Genomic DNA, 20,171 nt, shown 5'->3' on the forward strand with positions numbered 1-20,171 from the left:
TTTCAAAAATCAAATCTTTTTCATTTTTCTTAGTTATTTTTGAAAATTATAAAAATATTTTTCAAAAATCTTTTTCTTATTTTTATATCAAATTTTCGAAAATAACAATAACAATTAATGTTTTGATTCAAAAATTTCAAGTTTGTTACTTACTTGTTAAGAAAGATTCAAACTTTAAGTTCTACAATCATATCTTGTGATTTCTTGTGAATCAAGTCATTAATTGTGATTTTAAAAATCAAATCTTTTTCAAAAACTAATTTCTATCATATCTTTTCAAAAATATTTTCCTTATCTTATCTTTTTCAAAATATGATTTTAAAATATCTTTTCTAACTTCCTATCTTCTTATCTTTTCAAAATTGATTTTCAAAATTTGTTTCAACTAACTAACTAACTTTTTGTTTGTTTCTTATCTTTTTCAAAACCACCTAACTAACACTCTCTCTCTAATTTTCGAAAATATCTTCCCTCTTTTTCAAAATTTCTTTTTAATTAAACTAATTATTTTATTTTTATTTGAATTTTCAAAAAAACTATTAACCCTTTTCAAAATTAATTTTCGAAAATTACTAACCTTTTTCAAAAACTATTTTCAAAAATCACTAACTCTTTTTCAAAAATTATTTTCGAAAATTCCCCTTCTCTCTCATCTCCCTCTATTTATTTATTCATCTACTAACACTTCATCTCACCCAAATTCGAACCTTCTCTTCCATCTGTGTTCGAATTTCTTCTTCTTCTTTTCTTCTAACTCACACTGGGACCTCTATACTGTGGTAAAAAGGACCCCTATTATTATTATTTTTCTGTTCTCTCTTTTTCATATGAGCAGGAGCAAGGACAAGAACATTCTTGTTGAAGCAGATCCAGAACCTGAAAGGACTCTAAAGAGGAAACTAAGAGAAGCTAAATTACAACAATCCAGAGAGAACCTTTCAGAAATTTTCGAACAGGAAGAGGAGATGGCAACCGAAAATAATAATAATGCAAGGAGAATGCTTGGTGACTTTACTGCACCTAATTCCAATTTACATGGAAGAAGCATCTCCATCCCTACCATTGGAGCAAACAATTTTGAGCTGAAACCTCAGCTAGTTTCTCTGATGCAGCAGAACTGCAAGTTTCATGGACTTCCATCTGAAGATCCTTTTCAGTTCTTAACTGAATTCTTGCAGATCTGTGATACTGTTAAGACTAATGGAGTAGATCTTGAAGTCTACAGGCTCATGCTTTTCCCTTTTGCTGTAAGAGACAGAGCTAGAGTGTGGTTGGACTCTCAACCCAAAGACAGCCTGAACTCTTGGGATAAGCTGGTCACGGCTTTCTTAGCCAAGTTCTTTACTCCTCAAAAGCTGAGCAAGCTTAGAGCTGATGTTCAAACCTTCAGACAGAAAGAAGGTGAATCCCTCTATGAAGCTTGGGAAAGATACAAGCAGCTGACCAAAAAGTGTCCTTCTGACATGCTTTCAGAATGGACCATCCTGGATATATTCTATGATGGTTTATCTGAGTTATCAAAGATGTCATTGGATACTTCTGCAGGTGGATCCATTCACCTAAAGAAAACGCCTGCAGAAGCTCAAGAACTTATTAACATGGTTGCTAATAACCAGTTCATGTACACTTCTGAGAGGAATCCTGTGAGTAATGGGACGTCTATGAAGAAGGGAGTTCTTGGAATTGATACTCTGAATGCCATATTGGCTCAGAATAAAATATTGACTCAACAAGTCAATATGATTTCTCAGAGTCTGAATGGAATGCAAGCTGCATCCAACAGTACTCAAGAGGCTTCTTATGCAGAAGAAGCTTATGATCCTGAAAACCCTGCAATAGCAGAGGTGAATTACTTAGGTGAACCTTATGGAAACACCTATAACCCATCATGGAGAAATCATCCAAATCTCTCATGGAAGGATCAAAGGCCTCAACAAGGCTTTAATAATGGTGGAAGAAACAGGTTTAGCAATAGCAAGCCTTTTCCATCATCCACTCAGCAACAGACAGAGAATTCTGAACAAAATACCTCTAATTTGGCAAACCTAGTCTCTGATCTATCTAAGGCCACTGTGAGTTTCATGAATGAAACAAGGTCTTCCATTAGAAATTTGGAAGCACAAGTGGGCCAGCTGAGTAAAAAGATCACTGAAATCCCTCCTAGTACTCTCCCAAGCAATACAGAAGAGAATCCAAAAGGAGAGTGCAAGGCCATTGACATAAGCACCATGGCCGAACCTGTGAGGGAAGGAGAGGATGTGAATCCCAAGGGGGAAGACCCCCTGGGACGTCCAGTGATCAATAAGAAGCTTCCCTCTGAGGAACCAAAGGACTCTGAGGATCATCTAGAGACCATAGAGATTCCATTGAACCTCCTTATGCCATTCATGAGCTCTGATGAGTATTCCTCTTCTGAAGAGAATGAGGATGTTACTGAAGAGCAAGCTGCCAAGTTCCTTGGTGCAATCATGAAGCTAAATGCCAAATTATTTGGCATTGATACTTGGGAAGATGAACCTCCCTTGTTCATCAATGAACTAAGTGATCTGGATCAACTGACATTGCCTCAGAAGAGACAGGATCCTGGAAAGTTTATAATACCTTGTACTATAGGCACCATGATCTTTAAGGCTCTGTGTGACCTTGCTTCAGGGATAAACCTCATGCCCCTCTCTGTAATAGAGAAATTGGGAATCTATGGGGTGCAAGCTGCTAAAATCTCATTAGAGATGGCAGATAATTCCAGAAAACAGGCTTATGGACAAGTAGAGGACGTGTTAGTAAAGGTTGAAGGCCTTTACATCCCTGCTGATTTCATAGTCCTGGATACTGGAAAGGAAGAGGATGAATCCATCATCCTAGGAAGACCTTTCCTAGCCATAGCAAGAGCTGTGATTGATGTGGACAGAGGAGAATTGATCCTTCAATTAAATAAGGACAACCTTGTGTTTACAACTCAAGGATCTCTCTCTGTATCCATGGAGAGGAAGCAGAAAAAGCTTCTCTCAAAGCAGAGTCAACCAAAGCCCCCACAGTCAAACTCTAAGTTTGGTGTTGGGAGGCCACAACCAAACTCTAAGTTTGGTGTCAAACCCCCATATCCAAACTCTAAGTTTGGTGTTGGGAGGTCTCAACAAAGCTCTGCACATCTGTGAGGCTCCATGAGAGCCCACTGTCAAGCTATTGACATTAAAGAAGCGCTTGTTGGGAGGCAACCCAATTTTTATTTATCTAACTATATTTTTCTTAGTTATATGTCTTTATAGGTTCATGATCATGTGGAGTCACAAAATAAATATAAAAATTGAAAACGGAATCAAAAACAGCAGAAGAAAAATCACACCCTGGAGGAAGCACCTGCCTGGCGTTCAACGCCAGAACAGAGCATGGTTCTGGCGCTGAACGCCCAAAATGGGCATCATCTGGGCGCTGAACGCCAGAATTGCACCCTGGAGAGGAGCTGGCGCTGAACGCCCAGAACAAGCATGGTTCTGGCGTTCAACGCCAGAAATGGCCAGTAAATGGGCGTTGAACGCCCAAAATGGGCACCAACCTGGTGCTGAACGCCCAGAGTTGCGTGCAAGGGCATTTTGCATGCCTAAATTGGTGCAGGGATGTAAATGCCTTGACACCTCAAGATCTGTGGACCCCACAGGATCCCCACCCACCTCACCCTCTCTCTCTCCATTCATGGTCATCCCTTCTGTTTCCATTCACCACTCACATCCATACACACATCCCTCCATCTCCTCCATATCTTCTTCTTCTTCTTCTATTCTTTCTTCTTTTGCTCGAGGGCGAGCAACGTTCTAAGTTTGGTGTGGTAAAAGCATAAGCTTTTTGTTTTTCCATAACCATTAATGGCACCTGAGGCCAGATTGCTTCCACCTCTGAGCCATGAGAGATGGAAAGATTCATCTCACAAGCCCATCACTAAGAAAAGGATGGAGCACACAAGAGAGCACATTCATGGATCTCAACAGGCACATGAAGAAGCTCATCATCAAGAAACCCCTGAGATACCTCAAGGGATACATCTTCCTCCACAAAACTATTGGGAGCAAATCAACACCTCCCTAGGAGAATTAAGTTCCAACATGGGACAACTAAGGGTGGAACATCAAGAGCACTCCATCATCCTTCATGAAATAAGAGAAGATCAAAAAGCAATGAAGGAGGAGCAATAAAGACAAGGAAGAGACATAGAAGAGCTCAAGGACATCATTGGTTCCTCAAGAAGGAAACGCCACCATCACTAAGGTGGATTCATTCCTTGTTCTTATTTCTTCTGTTTTTCGTTTTCTATGTTATGTACTTATCTATGTTTGTGTCTTCATTACATGATCATTAGTAGTTAGTAACTTTGTCTTAAAGTTATGAATGTCCTATGAATCCATCACCTCTCTTAAATGAAAAATGTTTTAATTCAAAAGAACAAGAAGTACATGAGTTTTGAATTTATCCTTGAACTTAGTTTAATTATATTGATGTGGTGACAATGCTTCTTGTTTTCTGAATGAATGCTTGAACAGTGCATATGTCTTTTGAAGTTGTTGTTCATGAATGTTAAATATGTTGGCTCTTGAAAGAATGATGACAAGGAGACATGTTATTTGATAATCTGAAAAATTATAAAAATGATTCTTGAAGCAAGAAAAAGCAGCAAAAAGCAAAGCTTGCAGAAAAAAAATAGGCGAAAAAAAAATAGAAAGAAAAAGCAAGCAGAAAAAGCCAAAAGCTCTTAAAACCAAGAGGCAAGAGCAAAAAGCCAATAACCCTTAAAACCAAAAGGCAAGGGCAAATAAAAAGGATCCCAAGGCTTTGAGCATCAGTGGATAGGAGGGCCTAAAGGAATAAAATCCTGGCCTAAGCGGCTAAACCAAGCTGTCCCTAACCATGTGCTTGTGGCGTGTAGGTGTCAAGTGAAAACTTGAGACTGAGCGGTTAAAGTCAAGGTCCAAAGCAAAAAAAAAAGAGAGTGCTTAAGAACCCTGGAAACCTCTAATTGGGGACTTTAGCAAAGCTGAGTCACAATCTGAAAAGGTTCACCCAATTATGTGTTTGTGCATTTATGTATCCGGTGGTAATACTGGAAAACAAAGTGCTTAGGGCCACGGCCAAGACTCATAAAGAAGCTGTGTTCAAGAATCATCATACTGAACTAGGAGAATCAATAACACTATCTGAACTCTGAGTTCCTATAGATGCCAATCATTCTGAACCTCAATGGATAGAGTGAGATGCCAAAACTATTCAAGAGGCAAAAAGCTATAAGTCCCGCTCATATGATTGAAGCTATGTTTCATTGATAGTTTGGAATTTATAGTATATTCTCTTCTTTTTATCCTATTTGATTTTCAGTTGCTTGGGGACAAGCAACAATTTAAGTTTGGTGTTGTGATGAGCGGATAATTTATACACTTTTTGACATTATTTTTAGTATGTTTTTAGTAGGATCTAGTTACTTTTAGGGATGTTTTCATTAGTTTTTATATTAAATTCACATTTCTGGACTTTACTATGAGTTTGTGTGTTTTTCTATGATTTCAGGTATTTTCTGGCTGAAATTGAGGGACTTGAGCAAAAATCAGATTCAGAGGTTGAAGAAGGACTGCTGATGCTGTTGGATTCTGACCTCCCTGCACTCAAAGTGGCTTTTCTGGAGCTCCAGAACTCGCAATGGCGTGCTTCCAATTGCGTTGGAAATTAGACATCCAGGGCTTTCCAGAAATTTATAATAGTCCATACTTTGCCCAAGTTTAGATGATGTAAACTGGCGTTCAACGCCAGTTCTCTGCCCAATTCTGGCGTCCAGCGCCAGAAACAAGTTGCAAAGTGGAGTTCAACGCCCAAAATGGCACAAAAGCTGGCGTTCAACTCCAAGAATGACCTCTCCACGTGTAGACTTCAAGCTCAGCCCAAGCACACACCAAGTGGGCCCCGGAAGTGGATTTATGCATCAATTACTTACTTCTGTAAACCCTAGTAGCTAGTTTATTATAAATAGGACCTTTTACTATTGTATTAGACATCCTGGATTGTATTTTGATCCTGTGATCTCGTTTTGGGGGCTGGCCATCTCGGCCATGCCTGGACCTTTCACTTATGTATTTTCTACGGTAGAGTTTCTACACTCCATAGATTAAGGTGTGGAGCTCTGCTGTTCCTCAAAGAGTAATGCAAAGTACTACTGTTTTCTATTCAATTCATCTTATTTCGCTTCTAAGATATTCATTCGCACTTCAACCTGAATGTGATGAACGTGACAATCATCATCATTCCCTATGAACGCGTGCCTGACAACCACTTCCGTTCTACATTAGATTGAATGAGTATCTCTTAGATCTCTTAATCGGAATCTTCGTGGTGTAAGCTAGAATGATGGCGGCATTCAAGAGAATCCGGAAGGTCTAAACCTTGTCTGTGGTATTACGAGTAGGATTCAATGATTGAATGACTGTGACGAGCTTCAAACTCGCGATTACTGGGCGTAGTGACAGACGCAAAAGGATAGTAAATCCTATTCCAGCATGATCGAGAACCGACAGATGAATAGCCGTGCCGTGACAGGGTGCGTTGACCATTTTCACTGAGAGGATAAGATGAAACCATTGACAAGGGTGATGCCTCCAGACGATTAGTCGTGCCGTGACAGGGCATTTGGATCATTTTCCCGAGAAAAGACCGAAAGTAGCCATTGACAATGGTGATGTATCACATAAAGCCAGCCATGGAAAGGAGTAAGACTGATTGGATGAAGACAGCAGGAAAGCAGAGGTTCAGAGGAATGAAAGCATCTCTATTCGCTTATCTGAAATTCTCACCAATGATTTACATAAGTATTTCTATCCCTATTTTATTAATTATTTTTGAAAACCCCATTACTATTTTATATCCGCCTGACTGAGATTTACAAGGTGACCATAGCTTGCTTCATACCAACAATCTCCGTGGGATTCGACCCTTACTCACGTAAGGTATTACTTGGACGACCCAGTTCACTTGCTGGTTAGTTGTGCGAAGTTGTGAACCATGGTATTGGCATCATGTTTTTGGCGCCATTACCAGGGAAAGAAAGAGCGATGAATTTTACATAATTAAAGTGTAATCACAATTTCTGCGCACCAGTGCTCCAGTGTATTTATAGTAGTGTGGGCTGACCTTTCTGATAAGATAAGTTAGTTATCTTATCTTATCTTATCTTATTTTGGGTGAAGTCAGCTTTATCTTCAAGGGAACCGCCTTTATCTTTATAGGCTTGGATTGCCTTTGGATGTGGGTCGTGTTCCTCTATTTGGGCCCTTTGTTGGGCTTTCTTGTCGATTTGGCCGACCTCTTTGAGAAGAGGTCGGATAGCCTGACCTGAAGAGGTCGGTCGCTTTGTCGCCAATCATCCCAGGTCGGGTAGCGCGACCCGGGGTATGAACACCTACCCATTGCCAGCCCTATTTCCAGTCTCTCCTCGTGAACGCGTACGACCCCATCTAAGAGTAGCCATTAGGGTTCCTGTCTACACCAAACAATCGATATCAAGGTGATCAGTCTCAATATCAAAAGCCTAGTGCTTCAATTATGCCAAAAAGGCACTCACAAACAAGTATGCTATGCAATATCAATGAGATAACCAAAATAGCATAAAAAAAGACACAGAGTATGCATTGAAGCCCAATCGGTCCAACCCTCAGGCTCACGAGGACGAACCGCTCTGATACCACTAAATGTAATACTGGTGCACGAAATTGTGATCTCAGGCAACGGCGCCAAAAACTCTGTATGCACGTCTTAATAAAATCGTTTTTCATTCACAACTTCGATACAACTAACCAGTAAGTGCACTGGGTCGTCCAAGTAATAAAACCTTACGTGAGTAAGGGTCGATCCCACGGAGATTATTGGTATGAAGCAAGCTATGGTCATCTTGTAAATCTCAGTCAGGCGGATAATAATTGATTATGGAGTTTTCGAAAATAAATAATAAATAGACAGAAAATAAAGATAGAAATACTTATGTATATCATTGGTGAGAATTTCAGATAAAGGTATAGAGATGCTTTCGTCCCTCTGAACTTCTGCTTTCCTGCTGTCTTCATCCAATCAGTCTTACTCCTTTCTATGGCTGGCTTTATGTAAGGACATCACCATTGTCAATGGCTACTTTTCATCCTCTCTGGAAAATGGTCCGATACGCTGTCACTGCATGGCTAATCATCTGGAGGTATCACCATGGTCAATGGCTGCATCCTATCCTCTTGTGAAAATGGTCCAAATGCTCTGTCACAGCACGGCTAATCATCTGAGGTTCTCAATCATACTGGAATAGGATTCACCCTCCTTTTGCGCCTGTCACTACGCCCAGCACTCGCGAGTTTGAAGTTCGTCACAGCCATTCAATCCCAGAATCCTACTCGAAATACCACAGACAAGGTTTAGACTTTCCGAATTCTCATGAATGCCGCCATCAATCTAGCTTATACCACGAAGATTCTGATTAAGAGATCCAAGAGATAATCATTCAATCTAAGGTGGAACAGAAGTGGTTGTCAGGCACGCGTTCGTGGGGGAATGATGATGATTGTCACGTTCATCACATTCATGTTGAAGTGCGAATGAATATCTTAGAAGCGGAATAAGTTGAGTTGAATAGAAAAATAATAGTACTTTGCATTAATTCATGAGGAACAGCAGAGCTCCACACCTTAATCTATGGAGTGTAGAAACTCTACCGTTTGAAAATACATAAGTGAAAGGTTCAGGCATGGCCGAATGGCCAGCCCTCATGATCTAAGAACCAGAAGTCCCAAGATGTTTAAAAATAATAGTAAAAAGTCCTATTTATACTAAACTAGTTACTAGGGTTTACAGAAGTAAGTAATTGATGCATAAATCCACTTCCGGGGCTCACTTGGTGTGTGCTTGGGCTGAGCTTGAATGTTACACGTGCAGGGGCTCTTTCTGGAGCTGAACGCAGGTTGTAACGTGTTTCTGGCGTTCAACTCTGGTTTGTGACGTGTTTCTGGCGTTTAACTCCAGACAGCAGCGTAGAACTGGCGTTCAACGCCCTTTTACGTCGTCTAAACTCGGCCAAAGTATGGACTATTATATATTGCTGGAAAGCCCTGGATGTCTACTTTCCAACTCAATTAGAAGCGCGCCATTTTGAGTTCTGTAGCTCCAAAAAATCCACTTTGAGTGCTGGGAGGTCAGAATCTAACAGCATCAGCAGTCCTTCTTCAACCTCTGAATCTGATTTTTGCTCAAGTCCCTCAATTTCAGCCAGAAAATACCTGAAATCATTGAAAAACACACAAACTCATAGTAAAGTCCAGGCATGTAAATTTAACATAAAAACTAATGAAAATATCCCTAAAAGTAACTAGATCCTACTAAAAACATACTAAAAACAATGCCAAAAAGCGTATAAATTATCCGCTCATCAAATACCCTAATTACCCTAAGCCTTACCTCGCGTAGTAAAGCAAATGAATCAAAGGTTACGACAATTCTAAAGCTTGTACATATTTATATAGAAAGAAATAATATATTCTAAAAGCCCGATGAAGGATTTAAGCCCAAAAACAGAATTCGAAAAGCGCAAAATGTACTCACGAAGCTACACCAAACGAGGCACAAGATATACGTACAGATATCTAGGTATATGTATATAGATATATCAAAAGATAATAATATAGAGTTTAAGCCAGCTAGTTACATACAAACATACAGAGTTTAGACAGATAAAATAGCTTATACAAACTTCCTCTCAAAGTAAGCCTCTAGGCCAAAGATAAATACAAAAGTGAGATATCTTAAACAAAATACTCAAAAGACTTCAAAACAAGATAGAGATCCTCCGCTCTGTCACCACCAAAGCAACTCACCGAGGTGGGTTGCGACCTGCATCTGAAAAATAACAACAGAATATAGTATGAGAACCGGAGGTTCTCAGTATGGTAATAATGTCCAGTGATGTAAGATATAAGACTCCGAGATGCCAGAGGCAATCCTAGAACTTCATATCCATCACAAGATTCATCTTAAAGCAAAACTAAAACATTAAAACATAACATGAAACCATAAAATTAAAGAGGTATTCTAACTTAGTGGATTTCTAATCTAACAACTCTCCGCTGACCCACAGCCTTCACCAGCCTATCCTCCATGCAATCCCATCGCCACCGCCTTCCGAACCTCCTCAATCCCAGTAGAATACACAATTAATACAACGCAAGCAAAACACAAGTATAAGCATATATGTCAAGTAATTCAAATAGGCACTTAGGCATGTTATACAATTAGGTAAACAATACAAGTCGGCAAAGCAAACAAACAGATAGCATATGTACATGATATGAATGCCTGTCCTATAAACTGTGATATCACATTGTCGGTTCAACTGCTAACCCAACACACCTCCATGGAGATGTCGCCCTTCGGTATCATACTGGCAACCCCTGAGATATCGTGCCCAGAACACGGTCCAGGATATAGTGCCTGCACACTCTAGTGATCCGAAGGGATACGAGCGGGATACTCTTGCCACAGACCTCACAGCTCAACGTAAGCGGGATTAACTACCGTCCTTACACCGCCGCTGCGACCTCGACAGGCGGGATTAACTGCCGTCCCTGCCAGGTGCATAGCGTCTCATAATTCTCAGTATAAAACAATGATTCAGTGGTTTTCAGAAAATCATTTCTATTTAGTACTCAATAATTCACCACTTTCATAATTCATTCAAAACTCATTAGTTCACCACTTTCACATTTCATTGTCAACAATCACCAATACCATACGCTGCCTTCTCACTCAACCAAAACCGTCCTCAGTACTCCAGAAACCTAAGCCTCGGTCCTCTAACTTTTTACCAGAAATACCTAATTAGATTCACCTAGGACTTTCTCTATGTTTTGACATCCAAAAATAAGCCAAAGAGTCTTAGATAAGTGTCACAAAAGTTTATAAGCTTGCCGGGAAGGTGAAACAGTTAAGAACAAGGTTTTTATTGAAAAATAGGACAGTGTGCATACGCATAGGGGTGTATGTACGCACGCCCAAGAGGATTTTCAAGAAGTGTGCGTACGCATAGAGGTGTGCGTACGCACAGGAGTAAAAATTTCCAATTATGAGCTTGAATGTTATACGTGCAGGGGCTCTTTCTGGAGTTGAACGCCAGGTTGTAACGTGTTTCTGGCATTCAACTCTGGTTTGTGACGTGTTTCTGGCGTTTAACTCCAGACACCAGCGTAGAACTGGCGTTCAACGCCCTTTTACATCATCTAAACTCGGCCAAAGTATAGACTATTATATATTGCTGGAAAGCCCTGGATGTCTACTTTCCAACGCAATTAGAAGCGCGCCATTTTGAGTTCTGTAGCTCCAGAAAATCCACTTTGAGTACAGGGAGGTCAGAATCCAACAGCATCAGCAGTCCTTCTTCAACCTCTGAATCTGATTTTTGCTCAAGTCCCTCAATTTCAGCCAGAAAATACCTGAAATCACAGAAAAACACACAAACTCATAGTAAAGTCCAGGCATGTGAATTTAATATAAAAACTAATGAAAACATCCCTAAAAGTAACTATATCCTACTAAAAACATACTAAAAACAATGCCAAAAAGCGTATAAATTATCCGCTCATCACAACACCAAACTTAAATTGTTGCTTGTCCCCAAGCAACTGAAAATCAAATAGGATAAAAAGAAGAGAATATACTATAAATTCCAAACTATCAATGAAACATAGCTCTAATCAGATGAGCGGGACTTGTAGCTTTTTGCCTCTTGAATAGTTTTGGCATCTCACTTTATCCGTTGAGGTTCAGAATGATTGGCATCTATAGGAACTCAGAGTTTAGATAGTGTTATTGATTCTCCTAGTTCAGTATGTTGATTCTTGAACACAGCTACTTTATTAGTCTTGGCCGTGGCCCTAAGCATTTTGTTTTCCAGTATTACCACCGGATACATAAATGCCACAGACACATAATTGGGTAAACCTTTTCAGATTGTGACTCAGCTTTGCTAAAGTCCCCAATTAGAGGTGTCCAGGGTTCTTAAGCACACTCTTTTTTTTTTTTGCTTTGGACCTTGACTTTAACCGCTCAGTCTCAAGTTTTCACTTGACACCTTCACACCACAAGCACATGGTTAGGGACAGCTTGGTTTAGCCGCTTAGACCAGGATTTTATTCCTTTAGGCCCTCGTATCCACTGATGCTCAAAGCCTTGGGATCCTTTTTATTTACCCTTGCCTTTTGGTTTTAAGGGTTATTGGCTTTTTGCTCTTACCTCTTGGTTTTAAGAGCTTTGGCTTTTTCTGCTTGCTTTTTCTCTCTATTTTTTTTTTTCTATTTTTTTTTTCTGCAAGCTTTATTCTTTGCTGCTTTTTCTTGCTTCAAGAATCATTTTTATGATTTTTTAGATTATAAATAACATGTCTCTTTGTCATCATTCTTTCAAGAGCCAACATATTTAACATTCTTAAACAACAACTTCAAAAGACATATGCACTGTTCAAGCATTCATTCAGAAAACAAAAAGTATTGTCACCACATCAATATAATTAAACTAAGTTCAAGGATAAATTCGAAACTCATGTACTTCTTGTTCTTTTGAATTAAAACATTTTTCATTTAAGAGAGGTGATGGATTCATATTCACTTACTTTAAGGCATAGACACTTAGACACTAATGATCATGTAGTAAGACACAAATATAAATAAACATAAAGCTCAAAAATCGAAAAACAGGAATAAATAGACAAGGAGATTAAGGAATGAGTCTACCTTAGTGAGGATGACATCTTTCTCTTCTTGAAGAACCAATGGTGCTTTTGAGCTCCTCTATGTCTCTTCCTTGTCTTTGTTGCTCCTCCTTAGTGATTTTTGGTATTTCTATCCTCAGTTGCTCCCAATAATTATGTGGGGAAAATGTATCCCCTGAGGTATCTCAGGGATCTCTTGATTTGCAGTCAAATGTTCTACCACTGAGCTATAGATCCTTTACATTAATTTCTCCATTTCCCATGACTTGGAGGTGGAAGCTTTTGTCTTCCCTTTTCTCTTCTCTCTTTTTTTTTTTTTTTTTTTGAGGTTTCTCTGGCCTTAGGTGACATCAATGGTTATGGAAAAGCAAAATAAGCAATGCTTTTACCACACCAAACTTAGAATGTTGCTCGCCCTCGAGCAAAAGAAGAAAGAATAGATGAAGAAGAAGATGTGGAAAAAAACTAGGATTATTAGGAGGGAAGGTGGGGATCCTGTGGGGTCCACAAATCTTGAGGTGTCAAGGATTTACATCTCTACACCAATTAGGCATGTAAAATGCCTTTGCATGCAATTCTGGCATTTAAACGCCGAACTGATGCTTGTTCTAGGCGTTCAACGCCCAGATGCAGCATATTTCTGGCGTTGAACGCCAGCCAGATGTTGTTTCTGGCGTTCAGCGCTAGCTCTTCCTCAGTGTGCATTTCTGGCGTCTGAACGCCAGGATGCTGCTTGTTTCTGGCGTTCAACGCCAGAAACATGCTCTGTTCTGGCGTTGAACGCCAGACAGATGCTCCTTACTGGCGTTTGAACGCCAGTGAACTCCTCCTCCAGGGTGTGCTATTTTTTTATGTTGTTTTTGATTTTTCTTCAATTTTTTCAGTTGTTTTTGTGACTCCACATGATCATAAACCTATGAAGACATATAACTAATAAAAAATATAATTAGATTAATAAAAATTGGGTTGCCTCCCAACAAGCGCTTCTTTAATGTCAATAGCTTGACAGTGGGCTCTCATGGAGCCTCACAGATGTTCAGAGCATTGTTGAGACTCCCCAACACCAAACTTAGAGTTTGGATATGGGAGTTCAACACCAAACTTAGAGTTTGGTTGTGGCCTCCCAACACCAAACTTAGAGTTTGACTGTGGGGGCTCTGGTTGACTCTGTTTTGAGAGAAGCTTACTGTGCCTCTTTTCCATGTTTACAGAAGGATGACCTTGAGTTTTAAACACAAGGGAGTCCTCATTCAATTGAAGGACTAGTTCGCTTCTGTCAACATCAATCACAGCTCTTGCTGTGGCTAGGAAGGGTCTTCCAAGGATGATGGATTCATCCTCATCCTTCCCAGTATCTAGGACTATGAAATCAGCAGGGATGTAAAGACCTTCAACCTTTACTAACACATCCTCTACTTGTCCATAAGCCTGTTTTCTTGAATTGTCTGCCATCTCTAATGAGATTTTAGCAGCTTGCACCCCAAAGATTCCCAGTTTCTCTATTACAGAGAGGGACATGATGTTTATCCCTGAACCAAGGTCACACAGAGCCTTTCCAAAGATCATGGTGCCTATGGTACAAGGTATTAGGAACTTTTCAGGATCCTGTTTCTTCTGAGGCAATGTCAGTTGATCCAGATCACTTAGTTCATTGGTGAACAAGAGAGGTTCATCTTCCCAAGTCTCAATACCAAATAATTTAGCATTCAGCTTCATGATTGCACCAAGGTACTTGGTAACTTGCTCCTCAGTAACATCCTCATTCTCTTCAGAAGAGGAATACTCATCAGAGCTTACGAATGGCATAAGGAGGTTTAATGGAATCTCTATGGTCTCTAGTTGAGCTTCAGATTCCTTTGGTTCCTCAGAGGGGAACTCCTTATTGATCACTGGACGTCCCAGGAGGTCTTCCTCCTTGGGATTCACGTCCTCCTCCTCTTTTGTGGTTTCGGCCATGATGGTCATTTCAATGGCCTTGCACTCTCCTTTTGGATTTTCTTCTGTATTGCTTAGGAGAGTACTAGGAGGGATTTCAGTGACTCTTTTACTCAGCTGGCCCACTTGTGCTTTCAAATTTCTAATGGAGGACCTTGTTTCATTCATGAAACTCACAGTGGTCTTAGATAGATCAGAGACTAAGTTTGCTAAATTAGAAGTATTTTGTTCAGAGTTCTCTGTCTGTTGCTGAGTGGATGATGGAAAAGGCTTGCTATTGCTAAACCTGTTTCTTCCACCATTATTAAAGCCTTGTTGAGGCCTTTGTTGATCCTTCCATGAGAGATTTGGGTGATTTCTCCATGAGGGATTATAGGTGTTTCCATATGATTCACCCATGTAATTCACCTCTGCTATTGCAAGGTTCTCAGGATCATAAGCTTCTTCTTCAGAAGCTGCCTCTTGAGTACTATTGGATGCAGCTTGCATTCCATTCAGAATCTGAGAAATCATATTGACTTGCTGAGTCAATATTTTATTCTGAGCCAATATGGCATTCAGAGTATCAATTTCAAGAACTCCCTTCTTCTGAGGCGTCCCATTACTCACAGGATTCCTCTCAGAAGTGTACATGAACTGGTTATTAGCAACCATGTCAATGAGTTCTTAAGCTTCTGCAGGCATTTTTTTTAGGTGAATGGATCCACCTGCAGAAGTATCCAATGACATCTTAGCTAATTCAGACAGACCATCATAGAATATATCCAGGATGGTCCATTCTGAACGCATGTCAGAAGGACACTTTTTGGTCAGTTCCTTGTATCTCTCCCAAGCTTCATAGAGGGATTTACCTTCTTTCTGTCAGAAGGTTTGAACATCCACTCTAAGCTTACTAAGCTTTTGAGGAGGAAAGAACTTGGCTAAGAAAGCCTTGACCGGCTTATCCCAAGAGTTCAGGCTATCCTTAGGTTGAGAGTCCAACCATATTCTAGCTCTGTCTCTTACAGCAAAAGGGAAAAGCATGAGCCTGTAGACTTCAGGATCTACTCCATTAGTCTTAACAGTATCACAGATCTGCAAGAATTCAGTTAAGAACTGAAAAGGATCTTCATATGAAAGTCCATGAAACTTGTAGTTTTGTTGTATCAGAGAAACTAATTGAGGTTTCAGCTCAAAATTGTTTGCTCCAATGGTGGGGATGGAGATGCTTCTTCCATTTAAATTAGAATTAGGTGCAGTAAAGTCACCAAGCATCCTCCTTGCATTATTATTATTTTCGGCTGCCATCTCCTCTTCCTGTTCGAAAATTTCTGAAAGGTGCTTGCTGGGTTGTTGTAATTTAGCTTCTCTTAGTTTCCTCTTCAGAGTCCTTTCAGGTTCTGGATCTGCTTCAACAAGAATATTCTTGTCCTTGCTCCTGCTCATATGAAAAAGAGGGAACAGAAAAATAATAATAATAATAGGGATCCTTTTTGCCCAGGTATAGAGGTTCCCTTAGGTGAGTGGAAGAAAAGAAGAGTAGAAGAAAAGAAGAAGAGAAAATCTGAACTCAGAGAAAGAGAGGGGGTTCGGATTTTTGGTGAGTGAGGAAGAGATGTTAGTAGATAAATAAATAAACAGAAGGAGATGAGAGAGAAGGATTTTCGAAAATTATTTTTGAAAAAGAGTTAGTGATTTTCGAAAATAGTTTTTGAAAAAGGTTAGTAATTTTCAAAAATTAAAATCAACAATTAAAATAATTAGTTAATTAAAAAGAATTTTTTGAAAAAGAGGGAGATATTTTCGAAAATTGAGAGAGAGAGTTAGTTAGGTAGTTTTGAAAAAGATAAGAAATAAACAAAAAGTTAGTTAGTTAGTTGAAACAAATTTGAAAATCAATTTTGAAAAGATAAGAAGATAAGAAGTTAGAAAAGATATTTTAAAATCAAATTTTTGAAAAAAAAAAAGATATGATTTTGAAAAAGATAAGATTTTTAAATTGAAAATTTGATTTGACTCATAAGAAACAACTAAATTTTAAAAAGTTTTGAAAAAGTCAACTCAAATTTTTGAATTTATGAGAGAAAAGAGGGAAAGATATTTTTTTTATTTTTGAATTTTTATGATGAGAGAGAAAAACATAAAAATGATGCAATGCATGAAAATTTTTAGATCAAAACAATGAATGCATGCAAGAATGCTATGAATGTCAAGATGAATACCAAGAACACTTTGAATGTCAAGATGAACACCAAGAACATATTTTTGAAAATTTTTATATGCAAAGGAAACATGCATGACACCAAACTTAGAAATCTTTAATGCTTAGGCACTAAGAATTCAATAATGCATATGAAAAACACCATACAACACAAAACAAGAAAACATCAAGATCAAACAAGAAAACTTACCAAGAACAACTTGAAGATCATGAAGAACACTATGAATGCATGAATTTTTCGAAAATTTTATGCAAACTTTAAAACATGCAATTGACACCAAACTTGAAATTGACTCAAGACTCAAACAAGAAACACAAAATATTTTTTATTTTTTTTTATTTTCTAATTTTTTTTGGTATTTTTCGAAAATTAATTTGTGAAAGAAAAATAAGGATTCCAAAATTTTTAATATGAATTCCAAGAATCTTTGTACTCTTAGTCTAAAGCTCCAATCTGAGGGTTAGGCATGGCTTAATAGCCAGCCAAGCTTTAGCATGTAACATCAGGACATACTGCTCATTACTTATCAAATTAACTTGCCTCTATGTTGATGGTTGGAAGCCCCTATCCAAAAGAATTAGACATGGCTTTACAGCCAGCCAGGCTCCAACATTTTTCATGAAACTCTAGAATTCATTCTTAAAAATTTAGAATAATTTTCGAAAACAGATGAGGAATTTTTGAAAGATTTTTGAAAAAAAAAGTTTTTGAAAACTTTTTGAAAATAAAATAAGAGGAAAATTACCTAATCTGAGCAACAGGATGAACCGTCAGTTGTCCAAACTCGAACAATCCCCGGCAACGGCGCCAAAAACTTGGTGCACGAAATTGTGATCTCAGGCAACGGCGCCAAAAACTCTGTACGCACGTCTTAGTAAAATCGTTTTTCATTCACAACTTCGATACAACTAACCAGCAAGTGCACTGGGTCGTCCAAGTAATAAAACCTTACGTGAGTAAGGGTCGATCCCACGGAGATTGTTGGTATGAAGCAAGCTATGGTCATCTTGTAAATCTCAGTCAGGCGGATAATAATTGATTATGGAGTTTTCGAAAATAAATAATAAATAGACAGAAAATAAAGATAGAAATACTTATGTATATCATTGGTGAGAATTTCAGATAAAGGTATAGAGATGCTTTCGTCCCTCTGAACTTCTGCTTTCCTGCTGTCTTCATCCAATCAGTCTTACTCCTTTCTATGGCTGGCTTTATGTAAGGACATCACCATTGTCAATGGCTACTTTTCATCCTCTCTGGAAAATGGTCCGATGCGCTGTCACTGCATGGCTAATCATCTGGAGGCATCACCGTGGTCAATGGCTGCATCCTATCCTCTTGTGAAAATGGTCCAAATGCTCTGTCACAGCACGGCTAATCATCTGAGGTTCTCGATCATACTGGAATAGGATTCACCCTCCTTTTGCGTCTGTCACTACGCCCAGCACTCGCGAGTTTGAAGTTTGTCACAGCCATTCAATCCCAGAATCCTACTCGGAATACCACAGACAAGGTTTAGACTTTCCGAATTCTCATGAATGCCGCCATCAATCTAGTTTATACCACGAAGATTCTGATTAAGAGATCCAAGAGATAATCATTCAATCTAAGGTGGAACGGAAGTGGTTGTCAGGCACGCGTTCGTGGGGGAATGATGATGATTGTCACGTTCATCACATTCATGTTGAAGTGCGAATGAATATCTTAGAAGCGGAATAAGTTGAGTTGAATAGAAAAATAATAGTACTTTTCATTAATTCCTGAGGAACAGCAGAGCTCCACACCTTAATCTATGGAGTGTAGAAACTCTACCGTTTGAAAATACATAAGTGAAAGGTTCAGGCATGGCCGAATGGCCAGCCCCCATGATCTAAGAACCAGACGTCCCAAGATGTTTAAAGATAATAGTAAAAAGTCCTATTTATACTAAACTAGTTACTAGGGTTTACAGAAGTAAGTAATTGATGCATAAATCCACTTTCGGGGCCCACTTGGTGTGTGCTTGGGCTGAGCTTGAATGTTACACGTGCAGGGGCTCTTTCTGGAGTTGAACGCCAGGTTGTAACGTGTTTCTGGCGTTCAACTCTGGTTTGTGACGTGTTTCTGGCGTTTAACTCCAGACAGCAGCGTAGAACTGGCATTCAACGCCCTTTTACATCATCTAAACTCGGCCAAAGTATGAACTATTATATATTGCTGGAAAGCCCTGGATGTCTACTTTCCAACTCAATTAGAAGCGCGCCATTTTGAGTTCTGTAGCTCCAAAAAATCCACTTTGAGTGCAGGGAGGTCAGAATCTAACAGCATCAGCAGTCCTTCTTCAACCTCTAAATCTGATTTTTGCTCAAGTCCCTCAATTTCAGCCAGAAAATACCTGAAATCACAGAAAAACACACAAACTCATAGTAAAGTCTAGGCATGTGAATTTAACATAAAAACTAATGAAAATATCCCTAAAAGTAACTAGATCCTACTAAAAACATACTAAAAACAATGCCAAAAAGCGTATAAATTATCCGCTCATCAAATACCCTAATTACCCTAAGCCTTACCTCACGTAGTAAAGCAAATGTTAATCAAAGGTTACGACAATTCTAAAGCTTGTACATATTTATATAGAAAGAAATAATATATTCTAAAAGCCCGATGAAGGATTTAAGCCCAAAAACAGAATTCGAAAAGTGCAAAATGTACTCACGAAGCTACACCAAACGAGGCACAAGATATACGTACAGATATCTAGGTATATGTATATAGATATATCAAAAGATAATAATATAGAGTTTAAGCCAGCTAGTTACATACAAACATACAGAGTTTAGACAGATAAAATAGCTTATACAAACTTCCTCTCAAAGTAAGCCTCTAGACCAAAGATAAATACAAAAGTGAGATATCTTAAACAAAATACTCAAAAGACTTCAAAACAAGATAGAGATCCTCCGCTCTGTCACCACCAAAGCAACTCACCGAGGTGGGTTGCAACCTGCATCTGAAAAATAACAACAGAATATAGTATGAGAACCGAAGGTTCTCAGTATGGTAACAGTGTCCAGTGATGTAAGATATAAGACTCCGGGATGCCAGAGGCAATCCTAGAACTTCATATCCATCACAAGATTCATCTTAAAGCAAAACTAAAACATTAAAACATAACATGAAACCATAAAATTAAAGAGGTATTCTAACTTAGTGGATTTCTAATCTAACAACTCTCCGCTAACCCACAGCCTTCACCAGCCTATCCTCCATGCAATCCCATCGCCACCGCC

The 20,171-nt window shown here is 39.0% G+C and overlaps 2 non-coding genes across 2 annotated transcripts; one reads left to right on the top strand and one right to left on the bottom strand.

Annotated features, from left to right (window-relative positions):
* Nucleotides 1-1,361: 1,361 nt before the first annotated feature.
* LOC148553999 (small nucleolar RNA R71) lies at nucleotides 1,362-1,469 on the bottom strand. Its single transcript, XR_015893397.1, has one exon. It is a non-coding gene; the product is annotated as a small nucleolar RNA R71 (small nucleolar RNA).
* Nucleotides 1,470-15,485: 14,016 nt separating this feature from the next.
* On the top strand, nucleotides 15,486-15,589 carry LOC148554000 (small nucleolar RNA R71). Its single transcript, XR_015892942.1, has one exon. It is a non-coding gene; the product is annotated as a small nucleolar RNA R71 (small nucleolar RNA).
* The last annotated feature ends 4,582 nt before the right edge of the window (nucleotides 15,590-20,171 follow it).

Source organism: Arachis ipaensis, chromosome B7 (genome assembly GCF_059453495.1).
Source record: "Arachis ipaensis isolate K30076 ecotype BB chromosome B7, ASM5945349v1, whole genome shotgun sequence".
NCBI lineage: Eukaryota > Viridiplantae > Streptophyta > Magnoliopsida > Fabales > Fabaceae > Arachis > Arachis ipaensis.